Consider the following 20,723-nt stretch of genomic DNA (forward strand, 5'->3'; position numbering starts at 1 on the left):
ACCTCTCAGTATGCATGAACATGTGCAGTACTTAGCCTGTCTTTACCACAGACATCTCAACATGCATTAACATGTGTAGTACTTAGCCTGTCCTAACTACAGACATCCCAGCATGCATTGACAAGTGCAGTATTTAGTATGTCCTTACTACAGCCATCTCAACATGCATTAACATGTGCAGTACTTAGCCTTTCCTTATTAGAGATGTCTCAACATGCATTAACATGTGCAGTACTTTACATGTCCTTACTACAGACATCTCAATATGCAATAACCTGTGCAGTACTTAGCCTGTCCTTATTACAGACATCAACATGCATTAACATGTGCAGTATTTAGCCTGTCCTTACTACAGACATCTCAGCATGAATTAAAATGTGCAGTACTTAACCTGTCCTTACTACAGACATCTCAACATGTATTAACATGTGCAGTACTTAGCCTGTCCTTACTACAGAGCTCTCAACATGAATTAACATGCACAGTACTTAGCCTGTACTTACAACAGACCTCTAAACATGCATTAACATATGCAGTACTTAGCCTGTCCTAACTACAGACATTTCAACATGCATTAACATGTGCAGTACTTAATCTGTCCTTACTACAGACATAGTAACATGCATTAACAAGTGAATTACTTTGCCTGTCCTTACTACAGACCTCTCAACATGCATTAACATGTGCAGTACTTTGCCCGTCCTTACTACAGACATCTCAACATGTGTTAACATGTGCAGGACTTACCATGTCCTTACTGCAGACGTCTAAACATGCATTAACATTTGCACTACTTAGCCTGTCCTTACTACAGATGTCTCAACATGCATTAAAATGTGCAGCATTTAGCCTGTTCTTACTACAGACATCCAACCATGCATTAACCTGTGCAGTACTTAACTTGTCCTTACAACAGACATCTCAGCATGCATTAACATGTGCAGTATTTAGTCTGTCCTTAGTACAGACAGCTCAGCATGCATTAACATGTGCAGTACTTAGCCTGTCTTTACTAAAGACCTCTCAACATGCATTCACATGTGCAGTACTTAGCCTGTTCTTACTACAGACCTCTCAACATGCATTAACATGTGCAGTGCTTAGCCTGTCCTTACTACAGACCTCTCAACATGCATTAACATGTGCAGTGCTTAGCCTGTCCTCACAGCAGACCTCTCAACATGCATTAACATTTGCAGTACTTACCTTGTCCTTACTACAGACATCTCAACATGCATTAACATGTGCAATACCTAACCTGTCCTTACTATACAGACATATCAACATGCATTAACATGTGCAGTACTTAGCCTGTCCTTACTACAGACGTCTCAACATGCATTAACATGTGCAGTACTTAGCCTGTCCATACTACAGACGTCTCAACATGCATTAACATCTCCAGCGCTTAGCCTGTCCTTACTACAGACATCTCAACATACATTAACATGTGCAGTACTTACCCTGTCCTTACTACAGACATCTCAGCATGCATTAACATGTGCAGTATTTAGCCTGTCCTTACTACAGACATCTCAGCATACATTAACATGTGCAGTACTTAGCCTGTCCTTACGACAGACATCTCAACATGTATTATCATGTGCAGTACTAAGCCTGCCCTTACTACAGACCTCTCAACATGCATTAAAATGTGCAGTATTTAGCCTGTCCTTACTACAGACATCTCAGCATGCATTAACATGTGTAGTACTTAGCCTGTCCACACTAAAGACCTCTCAACATGCATAAACATGTGCAGTAATTAGCCTGTCCTTATTACAGACCTCTCAACATGCATTAACTTGTGCAGCACTTGGCATGTCCTTACTACAGACCTCTCAACATGATTTAACATTTGCAGTACTTAGCCTGTTTTTACTACAGACATCTCAACATGCATTAACATGTGCAGTACTTAGGCTATCCTTACTACAGACATCTTAACTTGCATTAACATGTGGAGTACTTAATCTGTCTTTACTATAGACTTATCAACATGCATTAACATGTGCAGTACTTAGCCTGTCCTTACTACAGACGTCTAAACATGCATTAACATGTGCAGTGCTTAGCCTGTCCTTAATACAGACATCTCCCTGAAAAAAGGCCTCCGCTGAAAACAGGATCTGTGGAACCTAGTCGGACTTTCCCGGTCAACAAATGTTAAATAAATAAAAAAAAATAAAAAAATAAATATCAGCATGCATTGACATGTGCAGTATTTAGACAGTCCTTACTACAGACATCTCAGCTTGCATTAACATCTTCTGTATTTAGCCAGTCCTTACTACACACATCTCAACATGTATTAATATGTGCAGTACTTAGCCTTTCCTTACTACAGACCTCTCAACATGCATTAACTTGTGCAGTGCTTAACCTGTCCTTACTACAAACCTCTCAGCATGCATTAACATGTGCAGTACTTAGCCTGTCCTTACTACAGACATTTCAATATGCATTAACATTTGCAGCACTTAGCCTGTCCTTACTACAGATGTCTCAACATACATTAACATGTGTAGTTCTTAGCCTGTCCTTACTACAGATGTAGCAACATGCATTAACAAGTGCTGTATTTAGCCTGTCCTTACTACAGACATCTCAACATGCATTAACATATGCAGTACTTAGCCTGTCCTTACTACAGACATCTCAACATGCATTAACATGTGCAGTACTTAGCCTGTCCTTACTACAGATGTCTCAACGTGCATTAACGTGCAGTTCTTATCCTGTTCTTACTACAGACTTGTCAACATGCATTAACATGTGCAGTACTTAGCCTTTCTTTACTACAGATGTCGCAACATGCATTAACATGTGCAGTGCTTAGCCAGTCTTTAATACAGACATCTCAACATGCATCAACATCTGCAGTACTTATCCTGTCCTTACTACAGACATCTCAACATGCATTAACTTGTGCAGTACTTAGTCTGTCCTTACTACAGATGTCTTAACATGTATTAACATGTGCAGTACTTAGCCTGTCCTTACCACAGATGTCTCAACATGCATTAACATGTGCAGTACATAGCCTGTCCTTACTACAGACATCTCAACATGCATTAACATGTACAGTACTTAGCCTGTCCTTACTACAGATGTCTCAACATGCATTAACATGTGCAGGCCTTAGCCTGTCCTTACTACAGACATCTCAACATGCATTAACATGTGCAGTACTTAGCCTGTCCATATTACATACAACTCAACATGCATTAATATGTGCAGTAGTTAGCCTGTCCTTACTACAGACATCTCATTTTGAATTAACATATGTAGTACTTAGCTTGTCCTTACTAAGGACATTGCAACATGCATTAACATGTGCAGTACTTAGCCTGTCCTTACTACAGATGTCTCAACATGCATTAACATGTGCAGTACTTAGCCTGTCCTTACTACAGACGTCTCAACATGCATTAACATGTGCAGCACTTAGCCTGTCCTTACTACAGACATCTCAACATGCATTAACATGTGCAGTACTTAGCCTGTCCTTACTACAAATGTCTCAGCATGCATTTACATGTGCAGTACTTAGCCTGTCCTTACTACAGATGTCTCAACATGCATTAACATGTGCAGTACTTAGCCTGTCCTTACTACAGACATCTCAGCATGCATTAACATGTGCAGTACTTAGCCTGTCCTTACTTCAGACATCTCAGCATGCATTAACATGTGCAGTATTTTGCCTGTCCTGACTACAGACATCTCAGCATGCCTTAACATGTGCAGTACTTAGCCTGTCCTTACTACAGACATCTCAACATGTATTAACATGTGCAGTACTTAGCCTGTCCTTACTACAGACGTCTCAACATGCATTAACATTTGCAGTACTTAGCCTGTCCTTACTACAGGCCTTTCAACATGAATTAACATGTGCCATACTTAGCCTGTCCTTACTACAGACATCTCAACATGCATTAACATATGCAGTACTTAGCCTGTCCTTACTATAGACATATCAACATGCATTAACATGTGCAGTACTTAGCCTGTCTTTATACAGACATCTCAACATGCATTAACATGTGCAGTACTTAGCCTGTCCTTACTACAGATGTCTCAACATGCATTAACTTGTGCAGTACTTAGCCTGTCCTTACTATAGACCTCTCAGCATGCATTATCATGTGCAGTATTTATCCTGTCCTTACTACAGACATCTCAGCATGCATTAACTTGTGCAGTAGTTAGCCTGTCCTTACTACAGACATCTCAACATGTATTAACATGTGCAGTACTTAGCCTGTTTTTATACAGACATCTCAACATGCTTTAACATGTGCAGTATTTAGCCTGTCCTTACTACATATGTCTCAACATGCATTAACATGTGCAGTACTTAGCCTCTCCATACTAGAGACGTCTCAACATGCATTAACATGTCCAACACTTAGCCTGTCCTTACCACAGATGTCTCAACATGCATTAACCTGTGCAGTACTTAGCCTGTCCTTACTACAGACATCTCAGCATTCATTATCATGTGCAGTAGTTATCCTGTCCTTACTACAGACATCTCAACATGTATTAATGTACAGTACTTAGCCTGTCCTTTCTACAGACCTCTCAACATGCATTAACATGTGCAGTACTTAGCCTGTATTTACTGCAGACCTCTCAACATGCATTAACTTGTGCAGTACTTAGCCTGCCCTTACTTCAGACATCTCAACATGCATTAACATGTGCAATACTTAGCCTGTCCTTACTACAGACATCTCAACATGCATTAACATGTGCAGTACTTAGCCTGTCCTTACTACAGACATCTCAACATGCATTAACATGTGCAGTACTTAGCCTGTCCTTACTACAGATGTTTCAACATGCATTAACATGTGCAGTACTTAGCCTGTCCATACTGCAGACATCTCAACATGCATTAACATGTGCAGTACTTAGCCTGTCCTTACTACAGATGTCTCAACATGCATTAACATGTGCAGTACTTAGCCTGTCCTTACTACAGACATCTCAGCATGCCTTAACATGTGCTGTACGTAGCCTGTAAACTCATTAAATGATGTTTAGGCACCATGATTCTGACCTGCTCATGTAGTATGTTCTACACAGATGGATCATAATTGCTACTTTTACAGATTACTGCCACACTATACCCACTTTAAAACTGAATGGCATATCTTAAAGTTGAATGTACTCCACGTCTGAGGTGATAAGACCATGACGTATATGACCCACTGACAGTCCTCATGATTATGTAGATGTCCCAGGTAACAGACACTTTTCAGCATCAACAGAAGTATCCTCCCATATCTGTTCTCTCTTATGTCTTGCAATGCTGTGACCCAAGACAATTTAGAGATTCATTGAGAATGTCATTTCTTGGTAACTATTTTTGCCATGAAGTCCCATTTCATCAACTGATCACTTTGCACTTTGACAAACTTGCTCCTTTACCTCAAAGTGGTGTGATCTCACAGATGATTGTATTTAGTACAGTGATGCAGGGGGCTCACACCTGCATTGTAGGTATGTGGGGGACATATCACCCCCCTCCACACTAGGGCAGCCTTTTTATGATTATTGCTCTGCATAATTTGATAAAACATCCAATGAGTAAAAGTAGACTCAGTGACAACTACAATATCCACTTTTCTACCAATGTAAGATTATAATGCCGTGCTTTCTGAGGAAGTGCAGACATTACAGCAAAGCTTTCATATATTTGTTGAATTCAGAAAAGGGCTCACTGCTCATGATAAATGCCTATTGAAGGTATGGTAATTATTGTAATGGTGAGAAAATTTGATTCAGCGACAGCCGTGGCCACAGTCAGAAAGACCTAAATACCTGCTCATTACATGACTTTAGTCACATACTATCCTACACTAGTGATGTCAGACCTGACCAAGCTAGAGTTCCATACCTCTCAACCTCTTAGAGCAGGAAATCTGGACAAAGCCAAAAATAATGGGAGGACAAAGGCCCAAAAATAAGGACACTTTTAAGTACTGCTCTTGCAAACTTAGAAAGTAGATAAAAATACAGGTTTTGCATTAGAATGTATTTTCTGAAGGGTATGAAGTCTGAAACTCAACTGTCTGTTATTATTTTCTTCAAACCTCAATGATCTGCCAGTGATTTGGCAGAAAACAACAATTTTATGAGAAAAAGACCAAAAATATGAGGCAAAAAATCTGGACATTCTGCGAAAATCTGTACAGCTGAGAGGTATGTTAACGTTCTCCTTAGCAGCTTGTGCATCTCATTGGCAAAGGCACTCATAACATTCAGTCACGCACAAACATATACCCATCAACAAGCAAGCCCCTCCCCCCTGAAAATGTGACTGTTATCCTGTGCAGTTTTACCCAGATAGATAATGAAATAATATATGGTCTCAGCATATGTTTTTACAATTTTTAGTTATTGAATTCTGCTATGTGAAAGGCTTTGGCTGGGATTCAGAATGGCTTACCACAAGGGAGAAGCACTCACCATTGGCCCACATTCATGCTATAACACACACACACACACACACACACACACACACACACACGCGCGCACACACACACACGCACACACACACACACACACACACACACACACACACACACACATTCTTGATTCCCTACATAACTTCCAAGTGCAAAGACTGAGGTAGGCAGACACACACACACACACACACACACACACACACACACACACACACACACACACACACACACACATTCATGCAACTTAATTTATGCCCCTACAGACAAACACACAAACATACATACACATGCTACACCCCCCCACCCTCATATCTTCACTGAACTTGTCTGCACCTCAAATACGTCCATAGAAGTATATGGGGAAAGCCGTCTATTGATAGTGTTCAGTTTTTCTTCCAAGAGTGAAATTTTACATGACCAAGACATTCTTTGAATCATTCAGTAGCATACATTGGGAGCTTCTGGCATTTCTGGGGGAGAGCACAGGGCTAATTATCATTATTCATTACTCCATGTTGGTACATTATCATGCAGCACTGCCCACAAGGCCTCCCTCTCCACTGAGCAGCAGGGAACCTCAGCAGAATCAGAAAGGTTTTCTGCAAGAAGAAAAATGGTCATGTTAAGACTTCTCCCTTATGGTAAGCTGTTCTGAATCCCAGCCAAAGTCTTTCACACAGCAGAATTCAGTACCTAAAACCTTGTAAAGATATATGGTGAGACTGTGACATATTTCATTATATACCTGATTAAAACTGCAATGGATACCAGTGATATTTTCAGTAATAGCTAATGCCTAAGAAAACAAATCAAACATGTCAAAGTAATACATCATAATGTGTTTCTAAAATATAGCAAGTTATGTGAATATAAAATAAATCATTTAATGATAACAGTTTGACAAACCTTTTTAGATGTATCTGTGGCAGTGTACAATTAATACCAGAACCAGGGATCTAAATTTTCACCAGTAAGTAAATACAACATATGGGAAAAGAAAGGTCAATTACACAGCACCTTCCCCACATGTGGAATAGACTCCTGAGGTAAAACAAGCAGTGTGATAAACTATCTTCCTTCAGATTTAGAAGGTATGATTAGATGGGTCTTCACAAGTTCACCCATGGATTGTCTAAGGGTGTGTACTGGTAAGGTGTAAATGGTCACAAGACTCAGTTGCCTTGTATTTCCTATGATCACTATTGATGATTTATATGAGAATACCAACTCTGTGATGTATTTTTAAGAAGCATGCTATTAATATGCATTGAACCATACTTGCATAGAATATTTTAAAATTATATACTTTTATTGGTGTTACCTGTACATTTGGTGTAGCAAGCATCTGCATATCTTACCTTAGTGTACTGTTCATTGATGTCAAAATACACTGATGGCAAAACGATTCTGCATATGTAGAGTACAATGTCAATGTAACAGTGACACCATGTACTAAATGGTAAAGTAAGTGAACTGGATGACATCACATAGTGAATATACATGTATAGAAATCACAAGCTCACAGTAACTTTAGTGAATAGGATGATACCAGGTGCTGAATACACAGGGATGTACATCACAATGTTAGGGTGAAGTTAGTGAAGAGGATGACACCAGATTCTGAATACAAAAGGAAGTAGATCACAATGTCACAGTGGTGTTAGTGAATGGGATGACATCAGATACTGACTATGCATGAATGTAGATAGCAATGTCATGGTGAGGTTAGTGAATGGCTGACACAAAGTACTGAATACACTGTTATATCGTTCACAGTGTAATTCTGAAGTTATTGAACAGGATGACACCAAGTGCTAAATACATAGGCATGTAGATCAGAATGTCACTGTAAACTTAGTGAACAGGATGACACTGAGTACTGAATATGCACACATGTAGATTACAGCACGAGTGTGAAGTACCTAGTGTTATCCTCTTCAGTACATGGTGACATCTTGTACAATAATGTCACTGTGACATTGTGATCTACATTCCTGTGAATTCAGTACTTGATGTCATCCTATTCATTATCATCACTATGACACTGTGATCTACATACATGCATATTCAGTGGCCAGGGTCATCCTATTCATTATCATCACTATGATACTGTGATTTACATACATGCATATTCAGTAGCCAGAGGCATCCTATTCATTATCATCACTATGACATGGTGATCTACATACATGCATATTCAGTAGCCAGGGTCATCCTATTCATTATCATCACTTTGACACTGTGATCTACATACATGCATATTCAGTAGCCAGGGTCATCCTATTCATTATCATCACTATCTATGACACTGTGATCTACATACATGCATATTCAGTAGCCGGGGTCATCCTATTCACTAACTTTACTGTGATGTTATTCAGTACTGAGTGACATCCTGTTCTCCAACTTTCCAATGACATTGTGATCTACATGTCTGTGCATTCAGTACCCAATTTCATCCGAATAATTAATTTTCCAGTGACATTGGGATCTACATATTTGTTTATTAAGTCCCTGGTGTCATGTTCACTAAATTGACAGCGATGTTGTGATCTACATGCCTGTGTATTCAGTACTTGATGTCATCCTGTTTAATAACTTCACAGTGACATTGTGATCGACATGCATTTATATTTAGTACCTACTGTCATCTGTAAAGTAACGTCATTGTGACATTGTGAGCTACAAGCTAGTGAATTCATAACTTGTTGTCATCTTGTTTGCGTACTTTACAGTGATGTGCTCTACATGCATGCATATTCAGCACCAGGTTTCATACTGTTCACTATCTTCACAGTGGCATTGTGATCTACATACTAGTGAATTCAGTACTTGTTGTCATCCTGTTCACGTACTTTACAGTGATGTGCTCTACATGCATGCATATTCAGCACCAGGTTTCATATTGTTCACTATGTTCACAGTGGCATTGTGATCTACATGCTAGTGAATTCAGTACTTGTTGTCATCCTGTTCACGTACTTTACAGTGATGTGCTCTACATGCATGCATATTCAGCACCAAGTGTCATACTGTTCACTATGTACACAATGGCATTGTGATCTACATGCTAGTGAATTCAGTACTTGTTGTCATCCTGTTTATGTACTTTAGAGTGATGTGCTCTACATGCATGCATATTCAGCACCAGGTGTCATACTGTTCACTACGTTCACTGTGGCATTGTGATCTCAATGCCTGTGTATTCAGCACCTAGTGTCATCCTGTTCACTAAGTTTATTGTGACTTTGTGATCTACATGTCTACATATCCAGTACCTGGTATCATCTTGTTCACTAACTTCAGTGTGACATTGTGATCTAAATGCTTGTGTATTCAGTACATGGTATCATGCCTGTGTGATGACACCAACTACTGAATATACAGGCATGTATATAGCGATGTCTGTATAAAGTTAGTGAACGTAATGTCACCGAGTACTGAATATGCAACCACATAGATCACAGTGTCGCTCTGAAGTTACTGAGCAAGATAACACACCAGGTACTGAATGCACATGTAGATGACAATGTCATGGAGAAGTTAGTAAATTGGATGACACCAGGTATTGAATACACAAGCATGTAGATCCCAATGTTATTGTAAAATTAATTATTCGGATAAAATTGGGTACTGAATACACAGACATGTAGAGCACAATGTCAAGATCAAGTAAGTGAACAGGATGACACACACAAGGTACTGAATACAGTAGATCACAATGTCATTGTGAAGTTAGTTAGCCAGATGGCATCAGATACTGTGTACACAGGCAAGTACATAGCAATGTCACTGTGAACTTAGTGAACAGGATAACACTTAAAATTGAATTCTCTTGCAAGTAGATCACAATGTCACCATGACATTAGTAAACGGGATGGCACCACAAATTCAATAAACAGGCATCTAGAGCACAATATCATTGTCATGTGAGTCACCAAGTACTCAATACCCAGGCATGTAGATCGGATTATCACTGTGAAGTTAGTGAACATGATGTCACCAAGTACTGAATACACTGGTATGTAGATTACAATGTCACAGTGAAGTTAGTGAACATGATGTCACCAAGTACTGAATACACTGGTATGTAGATTACAATGTCACAGTGAAGTTAGTGAACATGATGTCACCAAGTACTGAATACACTGGTTTGTAGATCACAATGTCACAGTGAAGTTAGTGAACATGATGTCACCAAGTACTGAATACACTGGTATGTAGATTACAATGTCACAGTGAAGTTAGTGAACATGATGTCACCAAGTACTGAATACACTGGTATGTAGATCACAATGTCACAGTGAAGTTAGTGAACATGATGTCACCAAGTACTGAATACACAGGTAAGTAGATCACAATGTCACAGTGAAGTTAGTGAACATGATGTCACCAAGTACTGAATACACTGGTATGTAGATTACAATGTCACAGTGAAGTTAGTGAACATGATGTCACCAAGTACTGAATACACTGGTATGTAGATTACAATGTCACAGTGAAGTTAGTGAACATGATGTCACCAAGTACTGAATACACAGGTAAGTAGATCACAATGTCACAGTGAAGTTAGTGAACATGATGTCACCAAGTACTGAATACACTGGTATGTAGATCACAATGTCACAGTGAAGTTAGTGAACATGATGTCACCAAGTACTGAATACACTGGTATGTAGATCACAATGTCACAGTGAAGTTAGTGAACATGATGTCACCATGTACTGAATACACTGGTATGTAGATCACAATGTCACAGTGAAGTTAGTGAACATGATGTCACCAAGTACTGAATACACAGGTATGTAGATTACAATGTCACAGTGAAGTTAGTGAACATGATGTCACCAAGTACTGAATACACAGGTATGTAGATTACACTTTCACAGTGAAGTTAGTGAACATGATGACACCAAGTACTGAATACACAAGCAGGTAGACCACAATGTCACAGTGAATTTAGTGAATGTGATATCACCAAGTATTACTTACACAAACGTAGATCATAATGTCCCTGTGAAGTTAGTGAACAGGGTGACACTGGGTACTGAATATGCATGCATGTTGATCACAATATGATAGTGAAATTATAGAACAGGATAGCACCAAGTACTGAATACACTGGCATGTTGATCACAATATCACAATGAACTTAGTGAACAGGATGACACCAGGTACTAAATATGCACTCTTGTAGATCACAGTGTCACTCTGAAGTTAGTGAACAGGATGTCACCAAGTACTGAATACTACAACATGTATATTGCAATGTCATGGTGAACTTAGTGGACATGATGACACTACATACTGAATATACAAATGTGTCTGATGCTGTGACATTTTTGTGTGGTGACTTCTATATTATACGTACTACTCTGCAAATGTGTGTGATGTGGTGGTATTGCACCATAAAGGCATTCACCAATGTAGGTTCCTGCCGGGTCTCATTAAGATTAAGAAATCAGAAAGACCACCATGCACCTGGGTAATGCTTTTAAGTGTTCCAATGAGTTTAAATTCATTACGCTAGCCTGTGACACACGCGTACATATTGGTGCATTACTTTGCCTTCAGCAGTGTTGCATCTTTAAAGCTGGCCCTCCTGTTGTTCTGGAAATGGGCCAGTGATTTGTATATATGTGTATGCATGTATTTATGTATGTGCATAGGTGTGTGTGTGTGTCTCTGTTGTGTTGTGTTGATCTGGCTATATGTTTTACATATAAGCTACAATTTGCTTAATCTGTTATTTTATCTATTTAATTCTTTCTAACATTAAAGCTGAAAATTCCAGAGTATGCAGAGTTACTTTTATCTGAAACTACACTAAGAGCTGGGTGTGATGGAGCAATATTTGTTCCTGAGAATATAGATGACTGTGGGGTTTGTTCCTTTAAGACAACAATAAGCAGGCAGGGAGGGCTTCAAGGCTGTAGTTAGTATACAAAAGTGTTACCGCTGCTAGAAATAGAAGCTTCCTCAAAGAGAAAGTTACTAAGGATCTCCAAGTGATGCAAAGGTATCATCATGATCATGTATTGGAGAAAGTCTTATAATTCTTAAACTATTCTTTAGTGTGAGAAAAATGAACTGTCTATATGATAACTTCTGCTAAACCTGGAGGTTTGGTTGAATTGTACTTTCTGTCTGTAAGTACTGAACTGGTTGTTTAAAAAAGAAGAAACAATACGGATGCATGTTAGAAAGATGAGGCTTGACAGAGTCTGCTGTCATTGCTTACAGTGTATAACTCCTGAGAACTGTATATATGAACTATTCATCCTCATTTATATGATTCTTTTTTCAACCTGAAGAAAAACATCTTTTACTTTTTACCTTATAAATAAACCTTCAGTTTTGAAGTTTAGAGAACTGGATTTCTGACTGGTTTTATGCTATCCACTGAACAAATTTACTATTGGTTTACATTATTTTATGGTAGTAATCATTTGGAGTTTTGGATAAAGGTGCAGTACAAAGGTATAAAACATTTATGCTTAAGGACCAAATATTGACCATTGTCATGAGTTCTTGCTGGCATCTGAAAAATGTCATCCGGATCAAACACCTTGTCCTATCTTCCAACTTGACAACAGTCAATGGCTGTCCATTTCTTGATATTATCTCACCTGGGCTACTGTAGCTGTTAATATTGGGCTCACAGATATGGATTTTGCCACGTGAAGTAAGTCAAAAATTTTGAAGGAAGGATTTAGATGTTATCTTCTGAAATCTGTCATATTAGCCCTGTCTTGCAGGATCTGGGCTGACTGCTGGTGGTAGTTTGATCACTCCTTTTTAGCATATTAAACCCTACACAATCTAGGCCCCATCTATTTAAAAAAACATTTAGTTCCCTATGTCTGTATGTGGTCACTTAGGTGATTAGTAGGGGAGATCTGGGGATCTTCTAGCTGTCAGTAGAGCCAGGCTGGATATATTTGACAAATACTATTTTTCCTCTCTTGCCTGAGTTCAGAAGAATCAACTGGCTTCCCTTATTCTGGTTAGTGAAACAGAGCCTTTCTTTAGGAGATCATTAAATACCATCCATTTAGAAATATACTTTTAAATCATAAGTTGAATGTGACTGTGTCATTCAGAAATAATTATTAGTTAATTTTCGGCCTAGTCATTTTAAGTAGAACTATTCAACATTTATATTCATTGTGCATTATTCTTTCTTATTTGTTTTTCTGTGTACATTATATAGAAGTTAAACACTTTAATTAAAACAAAATTAATTAATAATGATAAATGGTTTTGTGAGATCAGTAATATAAGTGTTTTGATCAAATATCTGTATGAACGTAATGTGCTGAGAAGGCTCAGGTACTGTTAATTACATTTATTACTTAATTTATATTCAACTTTTAGCAGTGGAATTAATTTTGTTGACTCATTTATTTTAATCTGTACATTAAACAAATGTAATTGCTGCGATATGAAAAAAAATCACAATGAACAAGGTTGAAACCGCAATTTTTCCACTGCCATTTCAGATTAAATGCACATTGACTTTATTTAATTAGATAATTATAACTCATTCCAATGTAAAAAAAAAAAAATATATTTAAATCTATTTTACTGCCACAGCAGTGAGTTTATAAACTTACATTTGATTCTGTAATTTCTGTATTACAAATACTGGCAATGCTTTTTCACGAACAGCATTATGTGCTTCTGTATATATAAAATTGTGTGACCCATACCTTGAGGTAAATACAAACCTCGTCTATAGTATGCACACATGTATGAAGCTGTCAGGATTTGCCTTACTTTTCAAAACAGTTGAGGAAGCAATAACTCCACAAGTGAATACTATAACCTATTTTATTAATCTTAATGATGTTTCTTTTAAAGAGCTATACTATTCACAAGAAAAGTTTGGATTGGCAGACCTTCTAACAGGAATCTATAGAAGGTAATGATTTAATAATTTTAGGTGATCTGTGGTACATGCAATGCTTAAAGCAACCAATATATTAAATTAAAGGTGAGATTCAAGTAGTAAGACATTCTGTATCGTGGAGCCATGTTCTAAGCTCTCAGCAAAGCGGGCTTCCAGGTAGATGATTTTAGGCAAGTTATGCAGTGATAAGAGGTGATTTCTGGCAAGTCTGTCATTGCAGTACCTAGCCAGTGGGATACCCATCACTGGTGAAGCTACCATGATGTTCTGGAAGAGTAGTATTTAAACAGAATTGTTGTACACATTACTAGAGAAGGCACTGTGTTCTCCTAACTGGCTTGCACCCCCCTGCCAGTGTGTATAGAAGGATAGAGATGCAACATTAACTACAATACCAAATAATCTGTATGAAGTGGTCGACAGATAACCAATCAGTCTGTAAGTTGTGGGAGAGGTCAGTTGCTTCTGCTTTCAAACTAGAAGATCACTTTGTAAAGTTAAATCCAAACATCATGCTGATGACATAAAGGTAGGGCATGAAGCATTAATTATCACACAGATGTGAGGAATTCAGAAAGTCTTTCACCCATTTGGGTGGGATTATGTAGTACACTCCCATCTCTAATAAAAAGGGTATACTCCTCCAATCAGATCAGGAGTGGGAAGGGAAATGAGATTTGTTCAGTGCCATGATGCATACTATAGCAATGTCTTTTGGCTTTTCCCAGTTAGGGTTCACCACAGAAGATCACTGGTCTGCAGATTGTTTGGCAGTGGTGTTTTTACGGTATCGAGTTGCCATCCCAGTGCCCAACCTTCACAGAAGGCACTATGTTAGGGAATATTCCACTGACTGCAAAGACATTAGTTTTTGTTTTGGTGTGAGAGGTACTTAGCACTCACTGTTTGTTTAAATGCTGGGGTGGGCTTTGGGCTATGTTCAGTCCTCAGATGTGGAAGCTGTTAGAATGGATGCCACTTTTTTGCATGTAAATAGGCAGGGCAGTGGTGTCCAAGTGATGCTTGTCAGGACAATGGTTGGATCAGAATTCAGCTTATAACCAAGTTATACACATATACAAGCTAAACACAAAAAGATGTTTAATAATCAGTTGTGAAATAAGGTAAAATATTTGAGAAACTGACATCATCTTCAAAAAATCATTGGTCTTTTCATGCAAGAGTGCTGGTTTTGCAGTGGTATACTTTGCATTCCTGCAGTAGTAAATCTGCACTGCACATAACCATGCAGTGCACATTGGGAGATGTAGTGATAATGTGTTAAGAGTCCACTGCTTTTGCTAACACATTGAACTACATACCCTACACAACCTTTAGAGTCTGTCTGAGGTACTAGCAGTAGGGTTAGTAAACTTAAAAAAAGCAAAAGTTGAAAAACACGAGCCAAAGCACACTTCCAGTGGGTTTTATTGTAGCTCCACGAACTAAGTGCTTTCACCATCCACTAATAACATGATGATCATGTTTTTCAACTTTTGTTTTTTTTTTTTTTTGTATTGGTTATTCACCCTTTGGGCGATTTGTTTTGTGTTTAGAGTTAGTAAACTTACTCTCTGGATCATTTATTTAACATGCTGACACTAAAGATATAATCCACGTAGACTTTTTTTTTCATAACTCACTTTGTAGGAGCTTTGTTGAAGCTGGTGGCTGGGTGAGAATTAAATTCTAAAGATGGAATTTCCTATAAAATGTGGTAGACGTGAAGTGTGTTTTAATTTAAAACAATACATTTAAAATGAATGAACTAATATATAAATACATTTTTGAAAGGGAAAGTGTCCGCTTATGCTTAATAAGCATGATGCCATGTGATGGGAACTTGGTTTAATACCTCATACAGGGGACAGCTTCCCTCTGTCCAGAACTCTTTTTATTCTAAACTGCAGTGCTATTAGCAGAAAATGGGCTCTTCATGAGGCAGACTATCTCAGGTAGCATCACATTTGATCTTTTTTTTTGGTCTTTGCCATTCTGCTTTTTCCCATAGTTCAGTTTGTCCGCGTTACACATCTGATGTTCTAACCATATGTAAAAAAATAAATGAAAGTAGTTCTCCATATCCACTACATCATGCCCTGTTACCTGCCCAAATAAGGATGGGTGCAGTGTACATAATCAGTCTTGGTTAGGATAATGGTGCTGTCAGATGCTGCATAATGTGAAGACATGAAGTGGTCAACATGCCCCCTGTTTCTTACATCATCACAACACTCATGCAGTAGACATCATGCAAAGTCAGCTAGCAAAGGAGAGTAGTAGTGTTGAAAATGAATTCATCCTCAAGTCTTGGTGAATACCTTCGCAAGGTGGACCCTGTTTTCACAAAATCTCACTAAGGCAACACTGATATATAGACTGTATTTATATAACATATCATGGAAAGAAGTAGGTCAACAATTAAAAGAGAGCTGGGTATACAAGACCCAGGATAAAAAAAGGTGCCCAATCCTGGTATGCACATTGGTGCCAGGACTGAAAATAAAATGACAGTGTAGAATCCTCAAAATATGGAAACATTCCTACAATGGTGCCAGGCCAGGCCCAGGGAGAGGACCCCCCCCATTGTAGAAGGAAATAGCAGTCCACAAAAATCCCAAAAACTGATAGGCCAAAGAAGAGCCATAAAGATGATAGAGTGGACTACTGAGGATAAGAAAGAAATGATGTATTATTACTATTATGCAAAATGCCAAGAATTGCCAGACACAAGATATACAAAACAATTAAGAGAGAAATTAGAGGAAAGAAAAATGCTTCCACAAGAAAAACTATCAGAAGCTTCAAATGAAAAATTGCATTCGTTATTACAACATATTTGTGAAAAACAGTATATTGATCAAGAAGCGTTGCTCTGTTTGGAAAAGAAGCATCTGAGGAAGTGCAAAAATATAAACAACAAAACCTAGAGATATTTGAACAATATAAAAAAGAAATAATAAACAAAAACTGAGGGTAATGCTGCTCAACGCCAGAAGTCTAAACCTCAAAATGCACGCACTCAAGGCTCTCCTTAGTATGGAAGAAATCGACGTATGTGCAGTGACAGAAACCTGGTTCAAGGCTCCAGAGAACACCCCAGCACTACCAGGCTATAACTCCTACCATACCTTTAGGTCCCAAAACCAGGTCCAGAACACAAAAGGAGGGTGTGTGTCCATATTCATCAAGAACACCCACACCTCCAGGTTAGTAGCACAGCACATGGAATGTGAGACCATCCAAGTGCAATTGACAGCGGGTAAATTGACTGTTCAATTTATAGCTTGCCACAGATCTCCCACCTTGTCTCAGGATGCTCACGCAGCATTCCTAAGAACATTAGAAAGTATGAAGATTCTACCCAACACCATGCTACTGGGTGACTTCAACTATCCAAACATTGACTGGGAAAACTACTCAAGCTCAAACGCCCTAGCCCAATGCTTCCTTGAGTTTATAAACTCAAACGCCCTTGAACAGCTGGTCACCACTCCCACAAGAGGTGACAACATACTGGACCTGGTCATCACCAACATGGGGAACCTATGTTCCACACCTGAGGTAAACTCGTCATTGGTAAGATCAGATCACAAACTAATCACACTGGACATCCACATCTCGACCCCCCCCCCCCCAGTCAAGGAAAGCAAGGTAAAAAACTTCTCTAAAGCCAACTTCACACTCCTCAAGACCGAGGTGGGAAGTTTCAAAGCTCCCAATCATATGGAAAATGATGACCCATCGGCAGAATCCTTTACAAGTGCATTCTATGAACACCTTCAAGAATGCATGGACTGAGCCATCCCAAGTAAAACCAAGACCAACTCCTCAAAAAAGAGGAAGCCAGTCTGGTGAACCCCAGCCATAAATAAACTTTACAACAGAAGGAGGAAACTCCTGCAAGATAGAACAAAATTCCAACATAAGAAGGCATCTCTGATTAACATCAGTAAAAAACTGCTCTCCCTCATTAAATTATACAAGGCCAACTTCGAAAGAAAAATAACCAATGATTCTAAGGATAACCACAAGGCCTTCTTTAACTATGTCAAGAGTCTAGGGGCAAACTCTCAGATATGCTCCGAGCTAGTGCATAATGGCCATAAATACACTGAACCAACCGACATTGCCAACATCCTGGCTAACATGTTCAGTGCAAACTTCACCTCCCCCCTCTCCACCAAAGGGGCTAGCACCCATCCCAGAAGAATGTGGTGCTCCAGATATCTCAGACACGCAAGTAAAGACAGCCCTTGCAAAGGCCAAAAACACAGCATCAATGGGACCAGATGCTATCCCAGGTTGTGTCTTACACGAGCTTCAAAATGAACTAACCCCCCCATCTCAAATAACTATTCAAACTCAGCCTTTCTACAGGCTATGTACCCAAAGAATGGCGTACAGCAACAGTCGTACCACTCCACAAAGGTGGTGCCACAACTGACCCTGGGAACTATCGCCCTATAAGCTTGACTAGCTTGGTCTGCAAAGCCATGGAACGCATTATCATGGAGCTCATTAACAGGAACATTGGGAACCTCCAGACACTGGACCCCACCCAGTTCAGCTTTGTTAAAGGCAGATCTTGCCTCCTGAACTTGGTCGACTTCTTCGAAACAGTCACCAAGGCCATAGATGAAGGGAAGGTGGTCCACACAGCATATCTGGACCTCACTAAGGCGTTCAACACCATCCCACACTCAGGAATCATAGACAAACTCACCAGCTCTCAGACAGAACCCACATGGTAAGAGTGGCAGGCGCCATGTCTGGCTCTAAACCAGTCACAAGTGGAGTCCCACAGGGCTCAGTCCTGGGACCCCTCCTGTTCGGTATATATTTCTCCGAAGTACAGGCAAAGGCGGAGGGACTGTGGCTAACCAAGTTCACAGATGACTGTAAATTGGGTGCAATAATTGACTCTCCAGCTGACACAGACATCCTGCAAAAGGGTCTCACAGAGACAAACACCTGGTGTAAAAGTCACAGCCTAAAGCTAAATGCCAAAAAATGCATAGTAATCCCATTTGGGAAAAACAAAGTACCTACAAACTACCACATAGATGGGAATCCACTAAGTACAGAAGAAGTAATTAGGGACCTGGGTACCCAAGTAGATATCATGCTCTCCTTTGATAACCACATAGCCAAAACGGTCAGGAAATCCTTCTATGTGGCACACCTGATCACAAAGGGTTTCTCATCCAGATCCAAGGAGGTGATTGTGCCCATTTACTCCTCACTCATTAGGCCCATAATAGAGTACAATGCCCCATTTGGGATGTACCTCACTAAACACCTGCAACAACTAGAAAGACCACAGAAGTACCTCACTAAGAGGATTAAGGGCCTTAAACAATTACCCTATGAAGCACAACTAAAAAAGCTCCAGCTCTTCTCAGTCGCTTACCGTCTTTTCAGAGGTGACCTATGTCTGACCTATAGGGCCATGTCAAACCCTGAACTAATGGACATGCTTCAACTCAAAAAAATGAGATCCCTCAGAATCACTTGTTATAGCGACTTGAACCTATGTACAACAATAAACAGGACATGCTGGAGGGATAGATTCCTGTCCCAGCGACTCCCCTCATTCTGGAATAGAATCCCAATCCATATTCGACAGATCTCCTCTCTGACCCTTTTCAAGAGAAATCTTGATGAGTGGATGGATAATCGTAAGTTCTACCCTGGGATCACTTCAGGAGCCCTGTAGACAGAGGCCCAGGTTACTAATCTAATGGGGAGGCGAAAGCCATCACTCTGTGGCTAGGCTTATAAATGCCCATAGGCAGATAGCCTAGTACTTACCTATGAACCTATGAAAGAAAAAGGTTTGATATGGTGCAATATTTATGCAAAGGAGAAAGCCAAATTAATCAATATAAAGACAGCAGCCCTATTCAAAGAGAAATACAGGCAAAGGCATCTGGATATGGAAAATTTTGCAATAAAAAAATAATATCACAATGATGGAATGTAGAAAAGAAGATTACTAAACTACAAGTTAAAAAAATAGAAGTTGAAATGATGGAGTGCCTGCGAAGTGAAGGATTTGGTGTAGAAGGTCTAATACAGGTTATATTACAGCATGATGGAATGAGTCCCCAAAGTAAGGAGAAACAGGAAGATCAGGAGACATCTGAAAAGGAAATATGGACATGGGAAAGAAAAAGAGATTTAATATGGTGCAATATTTATGTAAAGAAGATAGCAAAACTAATCAATACAAAAAGAGCAGCATCAAAGATATTTGAAGAGAAATACAAACAAAGGATCTGGACATGGAAAACTTTACAATACAAGAAATAAGAAGACAAAGAAGA

This window comes from Protopterus annectens, chromosome 12.part0 (assembly GCF_019279795.1).
Source record: "Protopterus annectens isolate FY-2018-M chromosome 12.part0, PAN1.0, whole genome shotgun sequence".
Classification (NCBI taxonomy): domain Eukaryota; kingdom Metazoa; phylum Chordata; order Ceratodontiformes; family Protopteridae; genus Protopterus; species Protopterus annectens.